This window comes from Otolemur garnettii, unplaced genomic scaffold, assembly GCF_000181295.1.
Source record: "Otolemur garnettii isolate 467f Iridium unplaced genomic scaffold, OtoGar3 scaffold00199, whole genome shotgun sequence".
NCBI classification, from domain to species: Eukaryota; Metazoa; Chordata; class Mammalia; order Primates; family Galagidae; genus Otolemur; species Otolemur garnettii.
This window is the reverse complement of record NW_003852594.1, coordinates 630,525-638,844: the sequence shown is the minus strand read 5'-3', so window position 1 is coordinate 638,844 and position 8,320 is coordinate 630,525.

The window sequence follows — 8,320 nt, the reverse complement described above, 5'->3', positions numbered from 1 at the left end:
TGATTTGATCTGTATAAAAACAAAGCATATAAACAAAATATATATTCACTAATATTCTGCACTTGATCCTAGCCAAAAAGCTGAGAAGCAACACCCACTAATATTCTGAAATAAAATAAATTTAAAAAGAACAGCAGATGAAATTGATGGAACTCTCAGCAAATGACATTTGAAAGTAATTCTTTGATAATCCATTTGAAAAATGGAAAAATGTAATATGCCTGAAAAAATGCTTCTCATCCACTTATTGCTGCAAATCTACATTCTCTTACCTAACCAAATCAAGACACCCTTAAGGTTACAAATGACGGATATCCATTGAGATCAACTGAGACTGTACACCTACCTCCAGGCTGTGACCAAATACTCAAATTCTTTACAAAGAAAACAAGCACACCAAAGCAGTGGTTCTCAACCTTCCTAAAGCCGCAACCCTTTAATACAGATGATATCATCACACCGGGTACTCATATGTGGGCTTCTCTACATGTGGGCAGACCCACTTGGAGATAGATAGAGGAGTGGTTTCTTGGTTCCTAAGACCATGGGAAATATGTGTTTTCCAACCCCCAAAGGGGTCGCAACTCACAGATTGAGAACCACGGCACTGAAGTCACTAAAAGATTAACTCTGAAATTAACAAATAGTTTTTATTTTTTGAAATTAAGTACATAGTAGTTAGATTTTCACAAAGTAATGTACATTTTTTAGGATATGTAACTGAGTTTCTTAAATGTGGCCTTATTTGATTCTGGCTAAATTAACATGGTGCTCCAACATGAAAAGTTTCCCTGACCTAGAAGCAATGACATCCCAGTAGCAATAAGCAATCTACTACTCTGGTTTAGTTTCTAAATACCATTCTCCAATAAAAGAAACAAGGGATATAAACATTATCTTAGCCAAGTGATAAGGATTAGCATCACCAGTGATACCATGTACATATTCCATACCCCTCAAAGTGTCCAAAGAAGGGCACTTTCTATGGTAATGTTTCTAAAACTCCAAGACCCAAGTCTAATCATGAGAGAAACTTCAGTTAAATCCAGATTGGGAGATATTCTACAAAACACTTGGCCAGAGCGTCTCAAGACTGTTCAGGGTCATGAAAACAAGGAAAGATTGAGAAACTGGCATCAACCAGAGAAGGCTAGGGAGCTATGACAACTAAATGCATTGTAGTGCTCCGAATTGGATCCTGGAAAGCAAGAGCACATTAAAAAAAAGAAAAAAAGATGAAATACTCCAAATACTCTGGGCTTTGACTAGTGTTTTAGTTTTGGCAAAGGTGTCATGCCATAAGATTAGAACAATGAGAGAATTAGATTAAAGACATGAAAACTCTGTACTATCTCTGAAACATTTTTATGAATCTAGAGTTATTCTAAAATAAATGAAAATTTGATTTAAAAAGTATTTATTGAAAACATATGATATATGCCTAAAATTATCCTAAGAGATTGAGAAATATTAGTCTGTGAACAAAATAGAAAAAAAAATGATATCTTACCACTGTAAAGTATTTATTTCATCAGAAAAAAATATATACACTAAATGATAAACATAACAAATATGTATAATTATCACTTTTTAGAATGTGATTATTTCTATAGAAAATCAAGAATAGAAAAAGATGAGGATAAACGGCATTGGGGTGGGATGAGAAAAGCTACTGTAGCAAATGCAGTGGAAGATGAGTTCATTTGATACCACAGGGAAAAATGATATACTTTATTTGGATGATGACAGCTAGAACATGCTCGATACTGGAGAGAAATTTTAGCCAAGAAGTTTAGGGAGATAATCTTCCAGACTGAGCCCAGTGTAGGTAAACAGGAGACTCAGTGAGGGGTGCACTGTGTAAGGTTTTGCAGACTGATATAAAGACTATGCTTGCTGGTTTGATTGAAATTGGTAGGCAGTGAAGAGATCTGAGAAGAGTTTTATAGTCACCTTTATGTTTTAAAAAGATCATTCCAGCAGTTCATTTAAGAGTAGACTGTGGCAGATCAAATGTCTGGAAAAAACATGATCATTCAGGAGACTATAACATAAAAGATGATGAGATTCTGGACTACAGTGTTATGACTGTTAGCAGAGACAATCGTTAGAATATGGACAGGTTTGGGGATAGAGCCAACAAAATGTTCTGAGAGACTGAATGCAGAACATGAACATGAAAATGTGGTGATGCAACTCAAATCATGCTTAGAAAGAAATTGAGACTTTCATATACTTTAATTTTGAGAAAAATACATGGAAATAGTTAAATACTCAAATTGAAGTGTTGAAGAACAGAAGAAATTCAAATAAGATAAGAAGGAAGTCATAAAAATAGAAATTGGCAAGATATAAATTTAAGGTAAAATGGGAAAATTTAGCAAAATGAAATACAATATAAGAAAACAGTTTATTGACCATAGGGTAGAGAATAATTTTCAAAGAAGGCAAATTATACTCAATGATAAAAAAATATTGAAGAAATCAGCTATACAAAATTAAAAATGTCTAGTCTTTCTATTCACCATAAAGAGTAGAAAATGTTCCAAGATCAGAAAACAAATTTATAGCATATACATGTATTTTAGAAGTATTCCTGTTCTTTAATTAACATCTCCACATTTCCTCGAGCTCCTGGTTCTGGGAATCTAATGCATATTATGCATGGTGACGAATGTGCTATTTGATTGATTGTGGTACCCATGACATGTATATACCTATGTATATGTTAAAACATCATCTTGTATTCTTGGAATACATTCAATCTTTATTTGTGAATTTAACATTTTAAAATTATAAAATATTAATGACTGCACATAGATGACTAATATTTGGTGTATAAAAGAAAATTAGAATAGAGGCTTTCATTGAAAGAAGAATTGAACAGAAGTGCATAACATTTAAGCACACACTCACACATGCATTGCAGTCAATCCAGAAGGAATACTTTATCTATTCTTACTCTTGGAGAACAGTGAATACAAATGGAAGTTCTAACGTGTGATTCCTGTGCAGTCCTAGTGCACTGTGGTCATCTGAGGTGGTGCACAACCTCACTGGGGACAACGGAATTGGGGGTTGGGCCTGTCCTTGAGGTTCATTATGCTCTCAAAGCAAACAGTTTTTTGGTGACCCTGGTCAGTGGCAAAACCATCTCAAGTAAGCATTTCTGTGGGAACTGGGCAAGACTTAAGGACTTGAGCGTTTTCATTTGCTATAGTCCTCTTTAATGGCTCCCCTTTATTCTGCATATGTGCTGCATCAATAAGGGTCTAATTCCAAGAGCATTATTCATTCCTAAAGCCCCATGCAGGGCTTTCATTGCCCAAGTCCCCTGTCTCTTGGTAGTTTTTCCCGTTTCTACTCAGTTTCTTACCCTAGGAAGGTTTTTAATATTCTACCTTAAATTTTGCCTCATTTTTTCACAGGCTTCTGTCATGTGAAGAAGAGACGGCATGTTTCTGATCAGATCGTTCTTCTGTATGACTTCCACTGCCTTATTAAAGAAATTCCTTATATTTCAAACCCATTTGAGGTACCTTCCAAGCTTCCTAAAACTGTTGAGTATATCCATATTTCTTTAGTTGTTTTAGAGAGGAGTAGAGAGAAAGACATGGGTTTATGTAATTCTCTGGAATAATACGGGGAAATTTACCAGAAAGAGATGTGGATTTTATCTAGATGTGCATTCATGGGATTGGGATATTTATAGAAGAATAAAAAACATTATGTACAATAGAAATTACAGAAGAATAAAAAGAAGCTTTCCAATAGTTACCTAAGAAGGGAGCAACTTCTTGTCAAGCTGCTCTGTGTGTACCATCTCCCCACTGCCTACGATGCACATTTTATTCTCAGAACATCACTTGTCTCCTAACTCTTCCAACTTCCCTTATTATCAATATATCCTTTAAATATGTATATTCCATTTCAAGCCAAGCTAAATAGTAGCAGGTTCTACATCTCTACCACCTGCCCACTAGCCTCTTACGAGTAGTTGCTCAATTGCTCAATCTGCTGTGACGGCAACCTCAAGAGGTTTATACTAATCACAAAGCTATGTGATGCTCTCAGGGAGCCAAAAACTCCTAACACCAACACAAGAGGTGCTAGAAATCTCACAGGCCTGGTTAGATTCAGGAGTTCTTAACTTTCGCCAGCCTGCACTCCTCTACTTGACCTAACCACTTCAAAGGAAAGCCCCGATACTATTCATTGTCTTTTTTTTTCTTTCATGCATCTAAAGGCTTTATGCAGTTTCAATTTTTCCATGTGTGGCCTTTTATCAGTTCTCTACTTCTATTCTCCATTGTACTGATCTCTCTTCCCTCTATTGCACACTTATTTTTCATAAGCACACTTTTATTTTGATTAAAGAGTATGATTGTTCCATCCAGAAAAGAGTTACCATCAGTGAATAGAGAAGCCCTTGCCTGCAGTGCTGACAGCCCTTAGCGTGGGCGAGTGGTGAGCAGAGCACCGGGTGGAGATGCATCTCCTAGGGACGAAATGGAATCCCCACCTGCTGCTAATGCTGTTGTACAGTCATGTACTTCAGAAGGACGTTTGGTCAACAATGATCTGTGTATGTGCCAGTGATCCTGTAAGATTAAAATGGAGTTGAAAAATTCCTATCACCTGGTGGTGCTGTGGATGTCTTAATGTCATGCTTCTCCTTATTCTGTAAAGAACAACACCTTGTTCTTTAGGAGGTATTCAATGAAAGGCATTGTTATTATAGGAGATGACCATGCCGTGTGTGTTACAGCTCTTGGAGAACTTACAGCGGAACGAGATGTGGAGGTGGAAGACGGCAATGTTTGATGATCCTGAATTTGTGGATACTTGTGGGTACTTGAGTCTTAGTTTTTAACAAAATTAAAAAAAATAGAAATAGGACTATAGAATAATGATATAAAGAAAATATGTTGTGCAAATGTGCAATGTATTTATATTTTAGCTGAGTATTATTACAAAGCCATCATAAAGTTAGAATTTTGAAATTATGTAACATTATAGTAAGCTAATATTAATTGATTATTGAAAAAAGAAAAAAAAACTTTTTTTATACATTTAATGTAGCCTAACTGTACAGTGCTTGTTAAGTCTACAGTAACATGCAGTAATGTGCTGGGCCTGTGCATTCACCCACCATTCACTACAAATCCACTCAGAGGAACTTCCAGCCCAGTCTTCATTCATGGCCTGCCCCCTACTCAGGTATTTCATTTTTTGCCTTTTGTACTGTATTTTAACTGGACCTTTGTCTAAATTTGGATACATAATTACCAGAGTGTTATAGTTGCCGTCAGGTCAGCGTTCAGTACCAAACATGCTGTGCAGGTTTGTAGCCTAGTGGCAATAGGTTATACCTTATATCTGAGGTGTGTAATAGGCCAGGTCTGTCAGCTACCTTCTATGATGTTCACAGGAAGAAATCGCTTGAGGATTCATGTCTCAGAATGTATTTCCACAGTTAAGCAACTGTATTCGACAAGTTACTTAAATTCTCTGCTTCCTCATGTTTAAAGGGAGGTGATAATGGTATCTACCTTGTAGTAGAGCACTAAATAAATTCTATATGTGAGTGTTTGGAACTCTTCTTGGCATATCACAGTGTCAATCGTGGCTTTTATCATCACTGAAATGAGACACACACCTGGAAACAAACCAGCTCCTAGGTCATCCTGTGTCTGTGAAAACAAAAGTGAATATAAATGAAAACAAAAAGTAAAAGAAAAATTATTATTTCTAAACAACTCTAAACATTTAGTTATACATGTCAGGAACCAAATAGGGAAAAGTGAAGTGGCCCCGATTTGATGATACCTCTGCAGGCTTCCTCGGGACCAACTAAAACCTCCAAACTTCTGACATTCAGCTCTTTGCATATGAGTAACTGCCTTCAAATACCCGTTTTATAGCTCAAAGATTATTTTTCCTAAATGTCCAGGTACTTTCCAGATTGTGACATAAGTTGTATTGGGCCCAACCCATTTCAGCAAATATTATTCTGTTTCTTCAGCAAGTGTAAGCTTTAAAAACTATATATGTGTGGTATAATAATAGCTCTGCCATCTATAAACAAGTTACTTTTATTTTGTTATTTTGTGAGTAGTTATTTTTCATTTTCACAAGTTTAGATTCTAACTTGGTAATGTGTTATGGGCAAATAAAAAATGAATACTTGCAATGTGAAACTGGAAACTTGCACTTTTTTTCCTGAATCTGGCTGGGTTTATTGGCAAAGGAGAGTTACAACAAAATGCTTTGGCAAGAGTGTATGGATCCATGCTGCTAGATTATGCCATGCTGGAGAACAGCAGCAGCATGCGGGAAAGAAATTATGAATTAAATACTTTTTTCCCCAAGTAGGCTTCAGTGTACAATATTCTGCCAAATTTTTTAATTGTTGCCCTTAAATTAAAACACAAATCCAAATTCCAATTCCTACAAGCACTTTTCCACACTGGTATGAACTATACCGCCATTGTGATGAAGTTTCTCATTATTTGGGGTATTTAACCTCATACTCTTTGCCATGACTACACAGCTGGGCTTGAAACAGAGTAGCATCAAATTGATGGCAGTTTAAAAGAGAATAAGTGCTTTCAATTAATGAGAAGTACAGTAAATGGGGCAGATGCTGAGACCCTTTGCTCTGCAGACATATTTCCATAGCTGTGCGCCGTTACTCAACCATACATATTTGCATCCTCACCCATGATTCATGAGCATGATTTATGCACCTGCATCATCCAGTCCATCCACCATGTGCTAATCAATGGTTCAATGAAAATATTTTCCCAAATATTGACATTATAGAAGAAAACATAAGAATTGGCATTAATCTAATTAAAGCTAAAATTACAATGATATATATACACACATTATAATATATGTATACATTTATAGATTTAATATGTGAAAATATTATGTAGGAATAATTGTATGGATTTTGATCAAGTTATATAGGAATATAAATAGATGCATATATCAGAAATAGAATATATTCAAAGAAATAGTCTATAAAAACCACATATTATTTGATACTATGATTATCAGCACAAGCTTCTTAATAGAGACACTACATTTTCTAGTTCATAGTTTGTAGATGAACAAAGCAATGATTTTAAAAACTGAATGACTTAAGTAGTTATTTCCATGCAACTATCTGTATCAAACTATTTGATCCATTCTTTTTTTTTTTTTAAGCAGTTTTTGGCCAGGGCTGGGTTTGAACCCGCCACCTCCAGCATATGGGGCTGGGGCCCTACTCCTTTGATCCACAGGCACTGCCCTGATCCATTCTTTTTAAGAAAAATATTGCATCAAAAATCACTTGAACATTTTCTATCAGTGGGAAATTGGGATTGAATGAGTCATTCTAACACATTTTTCTTTAATTAAAGTAGAATGTTTTTGCTAGCCCCCTAACTCCCTTTAATTAGAGTAGAATATTTTTGTGAGCCACATAACTCCCATTTAAATTTTAAAAACTAGAAATATGTATTTGTGACTGGAAAGAATGATCAAGTTTTCTTTGTACAGTTAAACAGAAAACAATTATATTTAATAATAATTGTACTCTGGGTCACTGAGGGCTTATACACAAGTTTATTTCTCATAGTTCTGAGTCTGGTAAATCCCAGATGAGAGCAGATTTAGTATGGATTTAGCCGATCCCTGGAGGATCTGCTTTCTGGTTTATAGGTGGCACCTTCCTGCTGTAACCTAACAAACCCCATAGGAGTCACTAATTTTCACTCCAGAGTCTTTTATAAGACTTCAGGATCTAAACACCTCCCAAAGCCTCCATCTCTTATCACCTTAATATCATCATGAGAATTCCAAAATATGAATTTTAGGTGGACACAAACATTAAGAACAGATCAATAACCATAATGATAAAAATGATAATGATGATAATGATAACATTTAGAGCTTAGTAATTACTAGTCACTATTCTAATTGGGCTTTTTCTTTTGCCTTATGTCTTTAAGAATAATTGTATTGATTTCTTCTTTTGATAAGTCAAATAAAATCAAAATAAAGAATAGTGCATAAACAGAATCAGAGAACCAAGGAATATCTGTTATGCTATGTTTTTAACGGGTCCCTTCCAAAATTCACACATTGCCAATGTGATAGCATTATGAGGCAGGCCTTTTAAGAATTAATTGGACTGTGAACCTCCTCCCTTATGAGAAGGCTTCTTCTTATAAGGCCTTTATAAAGAGGCTGCCTGCAAGCTTCAGTTAGCTTGCTCTCTGCTTACCTATGGGTGAGGATACTCTCTCCAGAAGATGCAACAATAAGA